General features: G+C 44.0%; 1 protein-coding gene and 1 non-coding gene across 8 annotated transcripts in view; one reads left to right on the top strand and one right to left on the bottom strand.

The window, feature by feature from the left end:
* The first annotated feature begins 7,246 nt into the window (after nucleotides 1–7,246).
* srcin1a (SRC kinase signaling inhibitor 1a) overlaps nucleotides 7,247–20,363 on the top strand; it is a 338,217-nt gene continuing 325,100 nt past the window's right edge. For 6 of the 7 annotated variants that reach the window (XR_010957996.1, XM_067968775.1, XM_067968774.1 and 3 more), the window contains exon 1: nucleotides 15,764–15,933. The gene's annotated coding sequence lies outside the window, so the exon portion shown is untranslated. Of the gene's footprint in view, nucleotides 7,317–15,763; nucleotides 15,934–20,363 lie in introns of those variants that run through there. The other variant, XM_067968769.1, reaches the window with a different exon arrangement.
* trnac-gca (transfer RNA cysteine (anticodon GCA)) lies at nucleotides 13,557–13,628 on the bottom strand. The gene has a single exon. It is a non-coding gene; the product is annotated as a tRNA-Cys (tRNA).

Genomic DNA, 20,363 nt, shown 5'->3' with positions numbered 1-20,363 from the left:
CCCTCTCCTTGCGATATTCTTCCCATTTCCAAACCCCTCCTCTCCCAACCTTCAGTGGGGAGGTGCCTGGTTACTTTATTTGGTCCTAGCATCCAGCAGTTGAGAAGCTATGAATAAAAATACAAAATCCACACTGAGGAACTTTAGCACATGCCATATGGGAGATCCCATGGCACTATTTGAAGAAGAGTAGAGGAGTTCTCCCAGTGTCCTGGCCAATATTCATCCCTCAACCATACGTAGCACGGAATGGGAGATTCTCGGGGCAGACCAGTCTCGAGCCTGCACCTACCCGGATGCTCCTTAAATGTTTTTTTTCTGCCTGTGTCCTTCCCCAACACTACCTGTGTTCAAAGTGTGAATGTGAAAACTGGCATCCCAGTGGTCTTTGCATCTGATTCACTGGTTTTAACATTGCCACAAAGTCATCAACTTGTAAACAAATTGAATGAAAGACTGATGGAAGACTGCAGAGAGAAGGCAGAGAATTCAATTTTAAATGACCAAGGGGTCAGATTATGATCCAAGTAGATGAGCTGAATCTATCTTCCTTCCAATTTTCTTCCCTTTTCCTCCTCTGACCAGTTGGTGATTGATACTGCAGTGTAGTCACCTGGATAATACAGGCCTTCGGGACTTTCCATAGGTCATGGGTTCTAGTCCCACTCCAGATATTTGAACACACCAACTAACCTGCTACTTCAATGCAGTACTGGGGGAGTGCTGCACTGTTGGAGGTGTCGTCTTTCACGACTTCAGGATGTCCCAAAGCGCTTTACAGCCTACGAAGTACTTTTGAAGCGCAGTCACTGTTGTAATGTAGGAAACGCAGCAGCCAATTTGCACACAGCAAGCTCCCACAAACAGCAATGAGATAAGTGAGCGAATAATCTGTTTTTGAGTGATGTTGATTGAGGGATAAATGTTGGCCAGGACACCAGGGAGAACTCCCCTGCCTTTCTTCAAAATAGTGCAACGGGATCTTTTATGTCCACCTGAGAGGGCAGACGTCTCATGTGGTTTATTTAATACGGAGGGAAATAATGTAACGTAAGTCTGCGAGTGAGTGCCTCAGTAATTCCTAAGATTAATGAAATACTGCTCAAACTCAACAAGGTGTGGGATCCTTTTCTCTGATGAGGCCCATTTTTAATTTAGTGTTTGTTTCTTTGCTCTGTAGAATTGAGTATTGCCTTTTGCAAAGCACCTCTCCATTGCCTAGAAACCACTGTGAGGCAACAGCTGGGAGGTAGACAGACCATGGGCCTAAATATGACTTTTACATTCGGGCATTGGAAAGCTAGTTGAGTAGTTACTGGAGTTTAGAGACTTTGGTTTGTTGTATTGTCAGAGAAATGACTGACGTATTTTACAGCTGAACCTCTCTATCTCCAAGTAATTGGAACCAATGTTTCTTTAGAAGTAATGAGCCCAGAGATGCTTGCTATTTATGCTTGTCCCAGGCTTACATTTTGTGAGAAACTTTTGAAAGTATCTGTTATATGTTGCCAGCCCTACTTTACGCTTTGCTTTGCGAAGAATTCAATGTCACTGCTCTGTGATGCTGGTAGACTCTTGTTTGTACCCAATTGAGATGTTAATTAATGTATGTGTTTGTGTGTATGTTGACTGGAGCCCCTCGGGCCTGGTTTATGTATGGCTTCTGTACAGTGAAGATCCTAAGCAGCTATGTTTGTGGTGGAGGTGGGAATAGATTTATGAGTCATGAACTCCTCTCAAACAGTTGTCTTCTTTCTTGCACTCTAGATGTTTCGGAAACAACAGATTTGGAGTCAAAGCTCCCTAATTCATGACCTCTAATTGGACCTTGGCCCCTCACAAACCATGGGGTACTGAACCAAGCTGGTGCAAAATCTTCTGCTAAGTCACACTTGGCACATGGGCTGGTTAAGTTGTTTCAATTACGCTTCTCCCTCAATAGGGAAAGCGGGCAGTGCGAAGACAATACTTTTTTGAGGCTCCGAGTACAACAGACAGAGCTGTAGTCATCACTGTACGAGTTACTGTAAGATCTGGACTCTAAGTCACACTGGTATACAAGTCACTCGTGTATGTTTGGAGAATTTGAAGCGCAGGAAAGTGGGACCTACACTCCAGATTTTACAGCAATATGCTTTCTCTTGAGCTGGTGCTTTTCTATTCACGAGTGTCTTTGCCTTGCGGGAATCACTGGGGAAATTGGAACGTGCGGTAGAATGGGCACTCAGCATCCCCAGCAACGTTTGTGTTGTATGGACACTAAATGGCTGCCAGCTATTTTGAAATGAAAGATTATTGAAAGTGACAAGTCATTTAATAAACTTGTTTGCTCTGTTCTAGATGAAATTGGGACAATTAGAAGAGTTAGTACTTGCATAGGCTGTAACCTGCTGATGTTTATATTTCTTAGCTGTTTGCGAAATTAATAAATGTATTTTCCTAACTGTTTCTAAATTGCCAAATATGGTGAGTGGCCTACCCCATAAGGAAAGATAAAGAAATCCAACATTGTGGGTCAACGGAAGGATTGACTAGGTGAAAGTGGGGAGCAACAAACCAGTAACTTAGATATGGCCCCTCTGCCCAAAACATTATTGAAGTTATTAATTACAAGCTAGTCAAGCAAACTACCCTCAATCAATCAGTGTTATACCCCATTGGGTTTGGAAGGTGCAATTACTGCACTCCCTCCCATCCCTCCCCCCCCACAGTTGATGACGTCACTGATTCTGAATGAAATATATATGATAAATTGGCTTCCTGCCTTATTTTTGCAACACTTCATTCTTTATCTCTCTTTTTTTGTAAAACATGTTGTTTTGTTCCTTCTCCCACACCTGAGTTAATGTCCGAAAACATCCTGATCCATGATTGAACTGCTGAAGCTTAAAAAAAAGGATTGAAATTGTGAAGAATCCATAATGGAAAAGAAGCCTGCGTGAGCCAGATAATTTCTGTGATACCATTGGACTGAAATGCTACACAGAGTATGAGAAAAGGTTTTCTCACTACCCGGACTATCACCAACCAACAGTAGGAACATAGGAACAGAAGGAGGCCATTCAACTCCACCAGCCCATTCCACCAATCAATTAGATCATGGCTGATCTGTATCTTAACTCCATTTACCCGCCTTGGTTCCATAACCCTCAATACCTTTGCCTAACAAAAATCTATCAGTCTCAGTTTTGAAATTTTCAATTGACCCCCAGCCTCAACAGTTTTTTGGGGGAGAGGGTTCTAGATTTCCACTCCCCTTTGTGTGAAGAAGTGCTTCCTGACATCACCCCTGAACGGCCTGGCTCTAATTTTAAGGTTATGCCCCCTTGTTCTGGACTTTCCCACCAGAGGAAATAGTTTCTCTCTACCTACCATATCAAACCCTTTCATCATCTTAAACACCTCAATTAGATCCTATAAAGCCTTTACAGTGCTACTATCTGCTCCTCCAACACATGAATACTGTACAGTGTGGTAATGATCTGTACAGATCAGGAAGCTCCCAGGTTTGTGCAGCCGATCTCAGCAGGGACTGTGGTGAAGATGCTACAACTGGCGTCAGCATCCCCGGGTCAAAAGGACAAAACTCAGCAAGGGTTTCTTGATTTCCTACTGGAAATATCACCTTCCAGCATCAGGTGAAGATGGAGTTGGTCTTGGCTGTAATGACACCGATGGCTGCACAGCTTCGCAAAGAGAGAAGCAGAGAAGAGTTGTTCAATTAGTTCCTTTGGCTTTCAACCTTTGGGCATGAGGGAACACTCTTCTAATCACTTCTGTGACCTCTGAACTATTTATTTCTCACTGCAATCCACCATAGTCCACATCTATACAATGGATGAAACTGGGGTTGCCAACTCTGGTTGGATGTATTCCTGGAGGTTTCATCCAACCACTCCATTCCCGCCATTAGTCGCCCAACACGTCCATCGTCGCGAAGCACAGCCTTCCCACACCAAGTGTAAGGTAGACAGACCCACTGTTACTCGATTGGATGATTCCTCACCGTCAAAGAGCCAATTTTCCCTTCCCCAATATTTTTACAACTAATAAACAAAAAGCTCAAAGAAAATGAAAACAATATACAATTTGTTTTTAACGCCCCTATGATTTTTCTCCTGGGTATTGCTCGCAGCAGTGTCCTGGAGATTAATCATTAATTCCTGGAGCCTCCAGGCCAATCCTGGAGAGTTGGCAACCCGAGATAATACAGGTATGGACTGAAATTCAGGACTACTGCAGTTAATGATTTTTACGCAAAGGTAACAGTAGCGGCCAAACAGGTTGCTAATTTATATAAACTAATATATTTAGTTTCTTCACATTTCTTGCCATTCTGTTTTATGCTCCCTCCACCACCTCCACCACTTAGCCATGCCCCAAGCTCTCTTTTTGTAGAGATAAAGTCCCATACCTTCTCCATCCCTTGTCTAATTTAAACAAGTCTTGGTTACTTCATCTATATTCATAACTAGTCTCTCAGATCCTATGCTATCTAGGTGCAGAATATCCTTCCAGAACCAGCCTGTTTCCCCCCACGCCCCAAAAGAGTTCCAATTGTTTATAAAGTCAAGACCATTTTCACTGCCCCATTTGGCCATCCGTCCATTAGACTTCACGGGGGTAAAATTCAAGTTCGGGAGCATGAAACAGGCGGAAGTGAATCAGCCGCCCCCATACGACATTCCAAGGAAAATCGAGCGGGCTGTGTAACGGGCGGCCTGTTTAACTACCCCCCCACCCCCCCCACCCCTGCTGAGGTTAAATTTACTCCCCATAATTCTAGACAAGAACTCTTTGGGGCTTGCAAAAATCAGAAGTGAGCCAGGAAACACAACATTGCATCTTTTGTCTTTCAGTCTCCGGGCAGTATACCTGAAACCAATCGTGAATACATCTGTCTGTTTCTCCCTGTGCGAACTCCCTTCTATTGCAGCCTATAAGATTTATAACTCGAAAACACAGCCAATATTTCCTCGCATTTATTCAAGAGATGGGAAGCGTGTTTATCTATTTTGTGACACGTCTGGCCCTTACTCCCAATGCATTCTGTTTTGAGTGACGTCAACAGCTATTAGCTCAAATATCACTTGCTGACCTCAATTAGTTAATAATAATGAGAACAAATTTTCTTGCATGCAATGGCACCTCAGCCAATTCCATCTCAGTGTTTCAATCCAATGGTATAATTCAATTATAAATGGAACCTGTCACGGCCAGTAGTGAGATACATATCTGACCCGTAGCTTCATTGATTGTAAGTGATCCAGGGTCTTTAACCGAACCTTTCATTGCTGGCTACATCCTACCCACATATGTACAGAATGATGCAACTGAATCTTGCCATCTGTTTTGGCACATTGTTGGTCTTCCCTACTCAAGGTGTCATAAATTAATGGTTTGGAAAGTGACATTGGCCTTGAAGTGAATCTATAAATATTTGATGCTTTTGTTTCATCCCCACTTCACTCTCTCCTCATTCTCATCCCAATGGTGAGGCCACAATTTTTGAACAAAAGCCAAGTTTTTGAGCAGTTAGGATTTGGCTGCGTTTTATCAGGTTGCTTCATGTTTCATATTCCAGTTGATTTTGAGTGCGAAAAATTCCTCTAATGCATTTGCCTAAATTTTAATTGCATTGTAGAACAATATTGTGTGATATAATTTCAAATAAGATGTTGGAATTATCACAAAGGAGCCTTTTCCCCAGTCCACTCCTCCTCCCCCTCCAATTTTTTTTTGTCTCTCCAACTTTCTCCTCTCCTGCTGGCCCATAGTCCCATGGGCATTGTCCGTATTTCACCCAAATGGCCATTTGTCATGCGTGAATCTAGACAGTGAGTGTAGGCAGGCTCTTTAGTCATGAAGTTGAGTCAGATCCTGTCTTCACTCAATGCCAGTCCCAGCGAGGGTCAATGAAAAGCCCTTGGGAGCTGGAACCTTGGCTGATTTAGCACTCCCCCGTACCCCACTTTTCTTAGCCCGTAAACGCTGATGCCCATTTGGGCACTCCCATTGCCAACTTATCAAGGATCAGCTAGGCTGAGGATTGAAGCTGAGATGCTCCTGGTCTGTGTGTTTAGTTCTTTCTTTAGTTTTTTCTTCTCCAGATAGTGCACTTCCCCACCAAGGGGGCTCATTTTCTGTTTTGTTTTTGTTTTGTTGTTAATTGGATAATACAGTTACCCTGCACGTTGGACCAGAAGCAGCATAGATCAGAATGATTCTGGTCCAAGCTCCCATTCTGCTGGCCTCTGAAGCACCCTGTGTGGTGAGATGATGAGCACGCACCAGATGCATGTGTACGAGAATTGGGAGGGGTAGTGAAATTGAGGAATTCTAGCACAATCAGGCTGCTCGTGCAGTGTCTCTTGATGACTCACTTAAGATTGGCTTGGGTCCCTGTGGGAGAGGGGTCCAACAAGGGAGAGAAACAGGCTGCATGCTCTCATTGTAGAGGACTGTTTGGTGGGTTTAGCTCCTGGTCTTGCTGTCTCCTGACAATATGACGGAACTGAATTGACATCAGTCTTTAACCCAGTGGATTCAATGACCCTGTAATTTCAACTGGGTCAGTTAATTCAGCTCCCTCATTCTGTCGGCTAAGTAATGCCTGCAAGCTAGTTTTCACTAAGAAATGCTGTCAGGATTTACTGATTAAGAAAGAAAGTATCTGCCATAGAATTAGACAAATAAAAAAGGATGCTAATGTTAAGTTTAAATATTTAGCATCTCTGTTCTTCTTAAGAGGATTTTCCTTATAGTGAGAGACAACTGTTTAAAGCTACAAGTCAAATCTGAATGGTTTAGTCCTGCTCTGGGTAGACCTGTGTGTGAAGAATCTTTATTCTATGGGAATTGGTGATAATTCTACACTCTGGGAATGTGATAAAATAACCGCAGTTATTTTTCAATGTTAATGGGCCTCAGGACACTTTGGAAAAAATAACCCATAGAATAAATAGAACATTACACCATTAATGGTGTGTTACTAAAGTTCGGTCACTCATGTGAAAGACCCCCCCCCCCCCATCTCCCCCTCCCCCTCCACTCGTTAATTACAGGGCTTTCGCACTTGTGGTAAGACTCCAGTAATGCACCATCACTGGTGTGATGTCCTTGTATTAATTCAGCAGCTCTCAGCCAAGCTGCCATCTGGCACAAGCCACCTCATGGCACAAACTGTCACTGTCTGCCTTGCCCCGTAGAAACGTGCCTTCTGCCTGCTGACCCACAGAGCAGCATTGCTATTGGAAGCTGCGAAGGAGTGTGTGACCCCCTCGCCCACTTACCTGGCTGGAGCACATGGAGCAGAGGTGAGTGGTTACAACTTAGGGGTGGGCGCGGGGGGATTCGAAGAATCAAAATCACATTCAAAGGGAAGCGGAGAGGAAAGTTGTTCCAAAAAAAAAACGTAGCGCTGAATTAAAGGGTAATCTAGCTCTACAGCAAAAGTGGTGTGACTTCCCTCTACCCAACTCCCCTTTTACTCTTATACCCAATACAGAAAATGGATTCTCCTTTCTCGTAAGTGTAAGGTCATAGGAACTGGAAACATGGAGTGTGTGCGCAATGGAGGGATGTTCACTAGCGAGATGGAAAAGGAGAGCATTGCGGGTAAAAGTTTCCATCGGAGTGAAGCTCCTGTTAACAGTCTGATCAGGAACTGGGACACTGGTTTAATTACAGTTTTGATCTTGTATTCTAATCTTTTGTGGCTTGTTAATGAGGCGGCAGTTTGCAGCACTGTGTAAAGTTTTGGACATCCTGTTTTCCATAAGGAAATTGAGGCGTTCGAGGGGGGTTCATGGGGGAATCAGGGATTTAGTGTTCTAAGTTACAAAGAGAGACAGAAGTACTTTTCATTGCAAAAAAAAAAAGATCAAAAAGGGACATGATCATTAAAGTGCTGAGAGGAATGGAATGGATAATGCAGTTGCAGGCAGGTTATTTAATGTGGACTGTGAGGACAGTACTAGAGGACGGGAGGCTAAAATTAACGAGGCTCAAACAAGACTGAGATAATTTAATTTTATTCCCCCTCACTGAGCGGAACACATGCTGAGTAGACTTTCATTAAAAAGTTAGTGCTGTGTCAGCTAGCTGCTAACCAGGTAATTATTATTAAAAGGAACGGCATTGAAGGTTATCGGTGAGTACACGTACAGGTGAGCGAATATCACACCGAGCGCTACTCGGAGACCAAGGAAGCGTCTTCTGTGGGCAGCAACCGGCCAGGGTCGATGACCGAGCTGCAAGGCACGAGGGCTGATTCCACAGTCGAACCTCCCAATGAGATGGGGCGCCCGCAGGAAGTGCAGGTTGGGGAATCGCAGGCCTGCGGCCTATGACTTTCTGTCTGTTCGGGCCTGCGATTGCCTGCACAGCGCTTCCCCGCAAGAGCCAATCTTTCTGGGAGCACCTCATTGTGGAATCGGCCCTTTGAAGTCTGGGCTTGTTTACCTTCGGGACTCAGGGAAGCAATTTTTGAAACAATCCACCAGGAGATTAATTGGAAGGGTGGAGCCCGTGATGGTCCTTGGAAGGAATAGGATGGATGGGCTGAATTTTCTCATCAAATGCTTTCCTACACTACCAATGGGTTCCTCAGGCCCTCATTATGACGCACTGTGACAGTATGATCTCCGATATTGCTCAAGATTAGGGTTGCCAACTCTGGCTGGATGTATTGCTGGAGATTACATCACATAACCTCCCACCTCCAACCACCTCATCCAATCAAACGGTCTTTTTTCACATCTCCAATAGTTTTCTAACTAATAGATGAAGATGTTCAAAAAAAAATGAAAAGAACACACAATTTTTTTAATGCCCCTATGAATTTTCTCCTGGGTTTTGTTCGCAGCAGTGTCCTAGAGATTAATCTTTAATTCTGGGAGACTCCAGGTCAACCCTGGAGGGTTGGTAACCCTACTTAAGATACTCTCATTGGTATCTAGAAACTGTAAAAGCACTTTGTGTGTGACCAACCTCGTTCTCTAACAAGCTGTGAATTCTCATTTGCCAAATCATACATTGTTTACGGGTCAGTTCAAGAGTCATACTGATCGAATTGGACCATTTACAAAACTCCAATTTGAAACCGGTTTGAGTCCTGGGCTTCAGCTTCCTCACTTCCACTTTCAATGGTGCCGTGCATGCATCAAGAGATAAACTGCACGTGTGTGTGTGGGCTAACACTGTCCTTCTGCGTGTCTTGCCATTGGTTTTCTGTTGCAATGGGGAGCAGATGAATGGCTGGAGTCACAGAAACGTGGGCAATTTTCTTTTGCTATTTTTCTTTCTTTACTTGGTGCTCTACTTCTGGGGAGGGGTGTGGGGGCAAGAGGAGGAGACGAGGTAAATTCCTTGTGAATATGTGTTATTCTTTGGTTGGGTAGATGGGTTGCATGAGATTGATGGCCATGTACAGTTGAGTCGAATCCACAGTGTTTTGGTTCACACATGTTTGGTGTAAGTACTCAAAGAACTGGCTGACAAAATTGGTCGAATTCTTTTAGCAATCATTAGAATCAGGTAGTTGTACCAAAGGATTGGAGAGAATGCTACAACCCACCTTATTTTTTTTTAAATGGACAAAAGGATGATAAGCCTAACATCTGTCACGGGTAAAACGTTAGAGGCCGGAAAACAGGTGAAATGGACAGACACATGGCAAATGAAATTTAACGCAGACAAGTGATGCATTTTGGAAGGAAAAATGAGGAGAGGCAATATGAACTGAATGGTACAATTTTAAAGGGAGTGTAGGAACAGAGAGGCCTGGGGCTTTATGTGCACAAATCTTTGAAGATGGCAGGACAAGTTGAGAAGGCAATGAAAAAAGCATATGGGATCCTGGGCTTTATTAATAGAGGCATAGAGTACAAAAGCAAGGAAGTTATGCTAAACCTTTATAAATCAATGGTTAGGCCTCAGCTGGATATAATGTCCAATTCTGGGCACCACACTTTAGGAAGGATGTCAAGGCCTTGGAGAGGGTGCAGAGGAGATTTACTAGAATGGTACCAGGGATGAGGGATTTCAGTTACGTGGAGAGACTGGAGGAGCTGGGATTGTTCTTCTTAAAGCAGAGAAGGTTAAGGGGAGATTTAATAGATGTTCAAAATCATGAAGGGTTTTGAGAGAGTAAATAAGGAGAAGCTGTTTCCAGTGGCAGGAGGGTCAGTAACCAGAGGACACAGATGTAAGGTAATTGGCAAAAGAGCTAGAGGTGAGACGAGGAGAATTTTTTTTATGCAGTGAGTTGTTATGATCTGGAATGTGCTGCCTGAAAGGGTGGTGGAAGCAGATTCAATAGTAACTTTCAAAAGGGAATTGAATAAATACTTGAAGGCCAGAAAATTGCCGGACTATGGGGAAAGAGCAAGGGAGTAGGGTTAATTGGATAGCTCTTTCAAAGAGCAGGCACGATGGGCCAAATGATCATGAAATACCTAGAGAAGTATGAAATGTGAAGTCATCAGAGCTAGTCAGCATGGCTTTAATTTAAGGAGAGAGGACTGAGAGGGGATCTTATTGAGGTGGTCAAGATCCTTAAGTGTATCGACCGTAAGAAGATCTTATTTACCATGGCACTGAGTGATGGCAAAGGGGGCATAAGATGAAGCTCAGGAGAGGGAACGTGACTGGAGAGATCAGATAGAAATATTTCAGAAGGGGGTGTTAATGTTTAAAATATATTGCCCAGCGATGCTTTCAAAGCTGATAGCAATAATTTAAGAGGCAGTTGAACAGTAATTTGGCAAGTAAATCAATTGAGAGCTACAGGTAGAAAACTGTGTATTCAGTTTTTAAACTCTAGGGCTGACCAGATAGACCAGAATTGTCTTTCCAATGTGTTTCTGTAACTGTAAAGGATACCCTTTCTATTCCATAGTCCCTGTGCAATTCTCTTCCTGAAAAAACAATTTCTAGAGAGCAATGTTCTGAATTACACACTATGAAAGGCCAACCCCTGGCTACTGCTAGACAACTCATTGGCCAAACATGATCCATATTGAAGGGACTGCCAATGATATAATGGGCCAAATCTTGCTGGAAAAATAGAGGCGTATTAACGACGCACGCCATTATTAATGTGCAAATTGGTCAGCAAGTTCAGGGGATGAAGAGATACGCCATGAGTTGTGAAGCTCCCCAACCTGCCGGATTATTTACTGCTCCGCCTTTTGCTTCTCACAAATGGCGCCTTGCCCTTAGCCTCCCGTTTATTTTTAAGAACTTGATGGATTTTCACATTAATTGCTCATTAATCTCACTGCAGAAAGTTAAGGCTAGTGATTAAGAGCGTAAGTACCTTTTAACGACCTGATAATTGTTAATGTAATACCAATCAACCTCTCTGGCCCAGAAAGGGAACAATTTAAACTGTTCAATTTCATTCCTTCTTGTAGTAAATTCTTCTTAGAAATTTTTGAAATTTCAAATTTTAAATTTTTTTTCTTAATTTTCCTCTCTGTCTTCTTTTTCTCTCTTTCTTAATCCAATCTTTCTTTCCCTCTCTTTCTGTACCTGATTTGACTCTAATCCACCCTATTTCCTTCTCTGCCATTCCTCTGTTTCTTTCTCAATCCTTATATCTCACTGGTTAAGGAGATAGACTGTCGGTCCCGTCGTTCACTGAGGTCCCGGGGGTCCCGTCGTTCACTGAGGTCCCGGGGGTCCCGTCGTTCACTAAGGTCCCGGGGGTCCCGTCGTTCGCTAAGGTCCCGGGGGTCCCGTCGTTCGCTGAGGTCCCGGGGGTCCCGTCGTTCGCTAAGGTCCCGGGGGTCCCGTCGTTCACTAAGGTCCCGGGGGTCCCGTCGTTCGCTGAGGTCCCGGGGGTCCCGTCGTTCACTGAGGTCCCGGGGGTCCCGTCGTTCACTAAGGTCCCGGGGGTCCCGTCGTTCGCTGAGGTCCCGGGGGTCCCGTCGTTCCCTGAGGTCCCGGGGGTCCCGTCGTTCACTGAGGTCCCGGGGGTCCCGTCGTTCGCTGAGGTCCCGGGGGTCCCGTCGTTCACTAAGGTCCCGGGGGTCCCGTCGTTCGCTAAGGTCCCGGGGGTCCCGTCGTTCGCTAAGGTCCCGGGGGTCCCGTCGTTCACTGAGGTCCCGGGGGTCCCGTCGTTCACTAAGGTCCCGGGGGTCCCGTCGTTCACTAAGGTCCCGGGGGTCCCGTCGTTCGCTAAGGTCCCGGGGGTCCCGTCGTTCGCTAAGGTCCCAGGGGTCCCGTCGTTCACTGAGGTCCCGGGGGTCCTGTTTCCCTCGCCGCGCCGTTATCAACTCGCACTTCCAGCAAGTTACGCGCAAAAGTTTTTCGTGCCGAAGGGCGCAGGATAAAGTTTAACAATGGTGTACATCCGAGAGGCCCTGCTCCAGCAAATTCTGGGCCAATATTTATACAGTGAAAGTACTGAACTATTAATTTTTATTCCATAAAAGATTTGTTTCATTTTGTAAAATGTAAAAATAAACATATGTAAGTTTTTGAATGTCACAGTTGAAAGTGTCAGACTTTGTTACAGATGAAAAAAAAGCTGAAAGGATATTTTCCGAGCTGACTTCTCTAGCCTTGGGGAGCAGTCAGGGGTTTATAATCTCCTGGCAATCTACATGGAAATAGTGCCCTCTAATTAACCTCAGGATGCTTCTGAAGTGTTTTAATAAACCCTTTCCCTGAAGCAAAATTAATTTTCTTGAAATGTCATGGTTTAAAATTTTTAAAATTTGCTTTACATCATAAAAGCAAAGTAAAATGAAAACTGATCAATAATAACATCAACTTGCATTTATATAGCACCTTTAACTTAGTAAAACATCCCAAGGCTTTTCACAGGAGCTTTATCAGACAAAAATTAACACCAAGCCAAAGAAGGAGATATTAAGTGGCCAAAAAGCTTGGTCAAAGATGTAGGTTTTGAAGGAGCGTCTTAAAGGAGGAGAGAGAGAGGTGGAGGGGTTTAGGGAGGGAATTCCGGAGCTTAGGGCCCAGGCGGCTGAAGGCACGGCCGCCAACGGTGGGGCGAAGGAAGTGGGGGACGCGCAAGAGGCCAGAGTTGGAGGAACGCGGAGATCTCATAGAGTCATAGAGTCATAGAGTCATACAGCACGGATAGAGGCCCTTCGGCCCATCGTGTCCGCGCCGGCCATCAGCCCTGTCTACTCTAATCCCATATTCCAGCATTTGGTCCGTAGCCTTGTATGCTATGGCATTTCAAGTGCTCATCCAAATGCTTCTTGAATGTTGTGAGGGTTCCTGCCTCCACAACCCTTTCAGGCAGTGAGTTCCAGACTCCAACCACCCTCTGGGTGAAAAAGTTCTTTCTCAAATCCCCTCTAAACCTCCCGCCTTTTACCTTGAATCTATGTCCCCTTGTTATAGAACCCTCAACGAAGGGAAAAAGCTCCTTAGTATCCATCCTATCTGTGCCCCTCATAATTTTGTACACCTCAATCATGTCCCCCCTCAGCCTCCTCTGCTCCAAGGGATGATTACTGAGTTGATGTGGAGGGAGGACTGCATCATGAATTGTTATTTGTGAAACATAAAGGTTACAGAGGGGGCACCCAGATTTGAACTGGGGACCTCTTGATCTGCAGTCAAATGCTCTACCACTGAGCTATACCCCCTCAGAGGATTGTAATGACAAGTGTCATTTTAAGTTCCTTTGTTGCCTTTCCCACCCTGTGGTTTCCCTGAGTCTGGGTACAATCTACAGCTGAATGGCCAGGAAAGTGACCTCGAAGGCTGTTGGCAGCGCTGCTCTGAATTTTTAAAAAAAGTTTTCTTCACTTTCTGTGAAGCAGCTCCTGGTCTCTCCTCGGTGCCTCCCCTCAACAACTGCCAACAAAATGAATGCAGATTTCGAATGCATCTGGTAAATCTGACATCCAGATTATTGTAAACAGAACACCCTCCTGATTTATAGATTGGCAGCTCTCCTTATTTTTGCTCCTTTTTTTTCCCTGTAAAATAGAGGAATTCATATAGATGTGGGAATAATGTATTGACAGTGCTAGAAATACCCCTGTAACTGAAAGTGTTCCAATGAGAATCTTTCATGGTTAATCACTCCTCATTATGTTAGACTCCCAGCCAAGTCCTGACTCTGTAATAAGGCGGCTGGACTTTAGATTCTGATGTGTGTTAACTAATACCTCATACTACCAGAAGATGCTACAACAAACAAAATGCTTGTCTGGTGCAACCTGTGTTATAATGAGGGTGGAGTGAGTGTACAGTAAAAACTGGGGTCCAAGACTATAGATGGTGCTTCCCTTAAACCCTCTAAGGGGAGGAGAGTTCTTTAGAAGCAGGTATGATTGATATTCCTATTTCAAGGGATGTGGTACCACTCCTGTGGTGAGAAAACAGATTGTAACTTAATCACAGTCTGATAGTTACTTCAAAGATTAGTGCGAATTTGAGAAACGCTGAATCAATTTATGCACATGTTAAAATCCCAATCTCAGCCAAGCTGTCAGGGGAGGAGCTGGGTGGAGATCAGCCACTTCCCCACTGCGAGGAGGGTCAATGGGGGAGTTCATCTTGGGCTACGGCTGAGATCAACCACAGGTGTGGCATGGGCGAGACCATTTTTTTTATGGTTCAGTACATTTCATGAATGCCATTTAACGACACTCATTACAAATTTGACTGTATCACTTAATAGAATAGATGGGTGCATTTCTTTAGATGAAAGAGGGAATGGGTCAGTACACTGACCTTGCAGACTTGAATCCAACCCATCTGATTGGGCCAAAGTCAGAGTCTTTCACTCTTGCTTTCTTGCACATATGCTCTCTCTCTTTTTCTCTCTCCCTGTTTTCTTTCTTCCTGTATCTCCTTTTCTTTCGCTCTCTCCCACCCACCCCCAGACCCTAGGCCAGCTACAGCACAGATAAGATGCAGAGGAAAACTCCCTCCACACTGCCTCAACAATGTGCCTTAATCCCAATTTCAGTCGTTTGGAATTGAATTGAGATTGCCTCAATGGCCGCAAATCCATACCACTGATTACAGTTCACCACCATTTGGCATTAAACTTTGAGCCTCACTCACAGAAACCTCAAGGTTGTCCAGTGTGGGATGTGAAAATGTCACACGGTTGCAGTAGGGGACGCTTTTTGGAGATTGGGATGAAAGCACACTGTTAGGCAGTGTAGAGGGAGCTTCGCACTACATCAAACACATGCTGTATCTGGTCTGGGAGTCCTTGATGTTGATTTTGGAAAGAAAAGTTTAGTAAAATGTTCTATTCCTAGTACTGACATCTGCAAAAGGGAGTGGATGAAAACTTGTTAAGTATTTCACCGGGGGGGATTCAACTTTGCAGGACTGTTTCAGCAGATTGCACTGTGACTACCCTTTTTATACCGTTTTATTTTTATACTCAGTAAGGTGTAACGTCTGTTTCCTGGATCCAGTCATTATGACTCCTGTTGTAGGTTGGAGTTAAATTTCACGAATGATCCGGGGCGGGGGTGGGGGGTAGGCTTGGCATTACGTGTTAGCTCCTGTTGGTTTTTAAAGATTAGACTTGCTAGATATCCAAACGCGAGCGTCTCTCCTCCTCCCACCTTCTCTGTGCGTCCCCCGCCCCCCCCCCTCCACCAAGTTGTCCTTCCACTCAGTGGCTATCCGTGTGTGACCGTCTGGCTCACTGCCATGCACCTCCTGATTACTCCCTGACGTTCAGACAGCTGGACATTGCTCAGGGGCACCCAGTGTCATAAACGACAGTACATCAAACTGTGCGTGTTAGAGAAAGCGAGAGAGAGATAAGGACGAAAGACAACTGGAAGTGCAATAGAAAAGCAAAAGTCAGAGGAAGGAATTTAGAAATTATTAAAAAAACAATTTCTGGAACACAATGGACTAACAGAAAAAGGGGCCTTCTCACTGCACTATGGGAGCCTGTTAGTTGTACAGACAGTGAGTACTGTGACCATTGTGTAATTGTTGAAAGCTATTGCTTGTGTGTTACCCTTTTTAAGGGTACTCGTGACCAGGCCTCAGGAATTGTTCCATGTAACAGTAAACAGAGAGACTCCTTTACCCAACCAATGTGTCATGTAGTGTGTACTTTCCTCTACATAGTATCTTACCTTCAAAAACAAATGTGTAACGTGGCAAGACATGGGTTTTGGCTGGTATTAGGTGGGTCTGTGCCAGTGAGTTCCTACACAGGCCATGTCCCTGATCTTGGGTGTGCTGCCAGGTGCAAACGTTGAACCAAGGTCAGCCATTTCCACCCGCCCAAGGGGAAAGGAAATGGTTGAACTGCTCAAGATAATGTTTCCTAGGGGCCAATTTACAAGGTGCGAGGAGTTCATGGATTTCATTCTCTCAAAGATTGAGACTGTCTGTGCAGCTGCCTCAGGTACCTCCTCTACCCCCTACCCCATCACCAACTACCTCCTAGTTCAACCCCGTGTCACCTTGCAGCATCTCTCCCATCTTAAACCCCCCCCTCCCAAAGCTCACCTTCTCCATGAGACCCACTCCCTACTCCCCTTGATCCCCTCCACACCCAAGTCTTGACCATCATCTAATGTCCCCAGCAACAACTACTTGCATCTACATAGTGCCTTTAACGTAGTAAAATCAAGGCGCTTCACAGGAGTGTTATCAAAAGAAATGTGACACCAAGCCCATTGCTCACCAATGTCGTTAGTGGCTCATTCTCTTCAGACATTGTCCTTCTTCCTTTCAAAACCCTTCCTTAAATACCCTGTCTGCCCCTCCAACTTCCATCCAATCCCTAACCTCCCCTTCTTGTCCAAGGTCCTTAAAGATGTCATTGCCTCCAAGCTGTGAGCTCACACTCCCACATTTCCCTGTTTGGATCATTTCCATCTGATTTCTACCCTGCCCACGGCATTGAAACCAAGTCACCAATAAAACTCTCTGTGACTGTGACCTTGCTGCTTTACCCCTCCTTGTCTACTTTGACGTCTCTGTAGCATTCATCATGATCAATTATGCCATCCTCCTCCTCCTCCTTCACCACCTTTCCTCTGTGGTCCATCTCAGTGGGCCCACCCTTGCATGGCTCCTTCTGTGCTGTATGATTCAATGACTAACATGCACTGAAGGGATTGACATTCATACAGGGAGAATTAGAAAAGGACCTCGGAGCAATAAGTCTACGGTCACTTTCAATGGTCAGAAAACGTGGAGAGACAGAGTGTGTGCGTACATATGTGTGTGCATGTGCGTTTGCAAGTGTGTATGTGTGTGTGTGCGTGTGTGTGTGTGTGTGTGTGCATGTGTGTTTCAGGAGTGAGGAAGGCTCCTATGTAATGTTGGATCTTGTGACAGTTGGGACATTCAGGTATTAGTGGACTGAGTTCCCCTGACTGACCTGAGTATTGCTCTTGTCTGTGCTGTAGAGATTTTTGTCTGTGTACATATCTCATCTACGTGCCGTATTGAGTTCAGGTGTCATCTGCAGGGTATTTCACTGTTTGGTCAGGGAATGGTATTGCGGTAAAGTCCAGAAATGGCCTTCGCTCAAGCAGGGATTAATGAAAGAAATGCAGGACAGATAGGGGTAAAAATGTTTTGTTTCAGTGGGTTCTCCCATTTGTACGAGCTGTGACCAACAACACCACATGGCGTTCCTTTGGATAGGACACTTGCCCCATAAGTGAAGGGATCAAATAGCTCATAAATGCTCAGAGGCAAACAACCATTTGCATTTACCTATCACCTTTAATCTAGTTAAACATCCCAAGGCGCTTCACAGGGGCATTATCAAACAAAATTTGACACCAAATCACATAAAGAGATATTAGGACAGGTGACCAAAAGCTTGGTCAAAGTTGTAGGTTTTAAGGAGAGGCGGAGAGGTCTAGGGAGGGAATTCCAGAGCTTAAGGCCTAGGCAGCTGAAGGCACGGCCGCCAATGGTGGAGCGATGGAAATCGGGGATATGCAAGAGGCCAAAATTTGAGGAGCGCAGAGATCTCGGAGGATTATAGGGCTGGAGGAGGTTTCAGAGATGGGGAAGGGTGAGGCCATGGAGGGATTTGAAAAAAATGTAGGTCAGCGAGCACAGGGGGCGATGGGTGAAGGGGACTTGGTGCGAGTTATGTCGTTCTTACTTAAGAGTAGGAAAACTTTTAATTCAACAGCTTGCCATACAAAGATGATAACATTTCATTGCTGCACCAATATTCTGGATGATTATAAATGCAGAGGGTAGTTTTGTCCTTTACTCCCTGAAGCAAGTCTCCCCATCTCCTTACAGTGTGATCCGCCATCTTGAAAATTCAGTGAGCGAGCATTCGATCCAAGAATCACAAGGAGATACAGCCCCAGTGTCTATATGTTTTGTCACGGAGCCAGAACACATGTATGGGCCCTTGGCTTTTTGGATCCACAAATATTCTAAGAATATAACATTTATTTGTGTTAGCGTTCAGCCTCACTGCTAACCACCAGTAACGAAAAATCATCCAGCTGTTCCTTAGATTGTTAATGAGACGGAAAGAGAGAGAGAGAGAGAGAGATAAGATTAGCTCAAGGACAAATTATCAAAGTATACTAAAGGAAATTAGTTCTGGCTCTGGCAACTGAATAAATTATGCAGATGAGAGTTGGATAACACAAATTTATTCAGTGGGCTCTGTCCCACATGTGTTGTATGCAGTATTTTGGGTTTTAGGGCCATATAAGGCAGCCTTTAAAACCTGGTTGCCCTTCAAATTCATTTAAAGCTTTTCATCACTGTGTGTGATGTGACATAAGAGGAGGATGGATTGAACTATTGTGTTAAGATAGATAACAGGTACTTAATACGTACAATCGTACAGACCTGCCGTAAGAAAAGGCCAACTGTTTATAAGTCATTCCAAAATGAATTAAATGAAATATTCCGAAGGCTGTTACTTGTATTATATAAAGTTGTGTGTGACTAGGTTGGGGTCATTAGTGAGTTGAAGTGAATACTTTGGAGGTGATTTTAAACCCCAAGAACGGGTGGGTTGGGGGCGGGTGGGAGTTGAAAATAGTTGTTTTTTGGGTCGCGACCTGAACGCGGCTTTATTTCCGGGTTTAACGTCGGCGCGGAAAAGTACAGGCTTCGCACTGGGAACGCCGAGTCCAAAAATTTTGCGGTTGCGATCCAAAAAAATAACTATTTTCAACTCCCACACGCTCCCAACCCACCTGTGTTTGAGTTTAAAATCACCCCCTTTGGATTTATTAGTGAGTTGGAGTGAATACATTGGGGTTATTAATGAGTTGTAGTGAATACATTGGGGTTATTAGTGAGTTGGAGTGAATACATTGGGGTTATTAATGAGTTGTAGTGAATACATTGGGGTTATTAATGAGTTGTAGTGAATACATTGGGGTTATTAGTGAGTTGGAGTGAATACATTGGGGTTATTAATGAGTTGTAGTGAATACATTGGGGTTATTAATGAGTTGTAGTGAATACATTGGGGTTATTAGTGAGTTGCAGTGAATACATTGGGGTTATTAATGAGTTGTAGTGAATACATTGGGGTTATTAATGAGTTGTAGTGAATACATTGGGGTTATTAATGAGTTGCAGTGAATACATTGGGGTTATTAGTGAGTTGGAGTGAATACATTGGGGTTATTAGTGAGTTGTAGTGAATACATTGGGGTTATTAATGAGTTGTAGTGAATACATTGGGGTTATTAGTCAGTTTCAGTGAATACATTGGGTTATTAATGAGTTGTAGTGAAAACATTGGGTTATTAATGAGTTGTAGTGAATACATTGGGGTTATTAATGAGTTGCAGTGAATACATTGGGGTTATTAATGAGTTGTAGTGAATACATTGGGGTTATTAATGAGTTGCAGTGAATACATTGGGGTTATTAGTGAGTTGGAGTGAATCATTGGGGTTATTAGTGAGTTGTAGTGAAAACATTGGGTTATTAATGAGTTGCAGTGAATACATTGGGGTTATTAGTGAGTTGGAGTGAATCATTGGGTATATTAGTCAGTTTCAGTGAATACATTGGGTTATTAGTGAGTTGGAGTGAATCATTGGGGTTATTAGTCAGTTTCAGTGAATACATTGGGGTTATTAGTGAGTTGGAGTGAATCATTGGGTTATTAGTCAGTTTCAGTGAATACATTGGGTTATTAGTGAGTTGGAGTGAATCATTGGGTTATTAGTCAGTTTCAGTGAATACATTGGGTTATTAGTGAGTTGGAGTGAATCATTGGGTTATTAGTCAGTTTCAGTGAATACATTGGGTTATTAGTGAGTTGGAGTGAATCATTGGGTATATTAGTCAGTTTCAGTGAATACATTGGGGTTATTAGTGAGTTGGAATGAATCATTGGGTTATTAGTCAGTTTCAGTGAATACATTGGG

The sequence above is a fragment of the Heptranchias perlo genome, chromosome 30 (assembly GCF_035084215.1).
Source record: "Heptranchias perlo isolate sHepPer1 chromosome 30, sHepPer1.hap1, whole genome shotgun sequence".
NCBI lineage: Eukaryota > Metazoa > Chordata > Chondrichthyes > Hexanchiformes > Hexanchidae > Heptranchias > Heptranchias perlo.
This window is presented reverse-complemented; position numbering and strand designations above follow the sequence as displayed.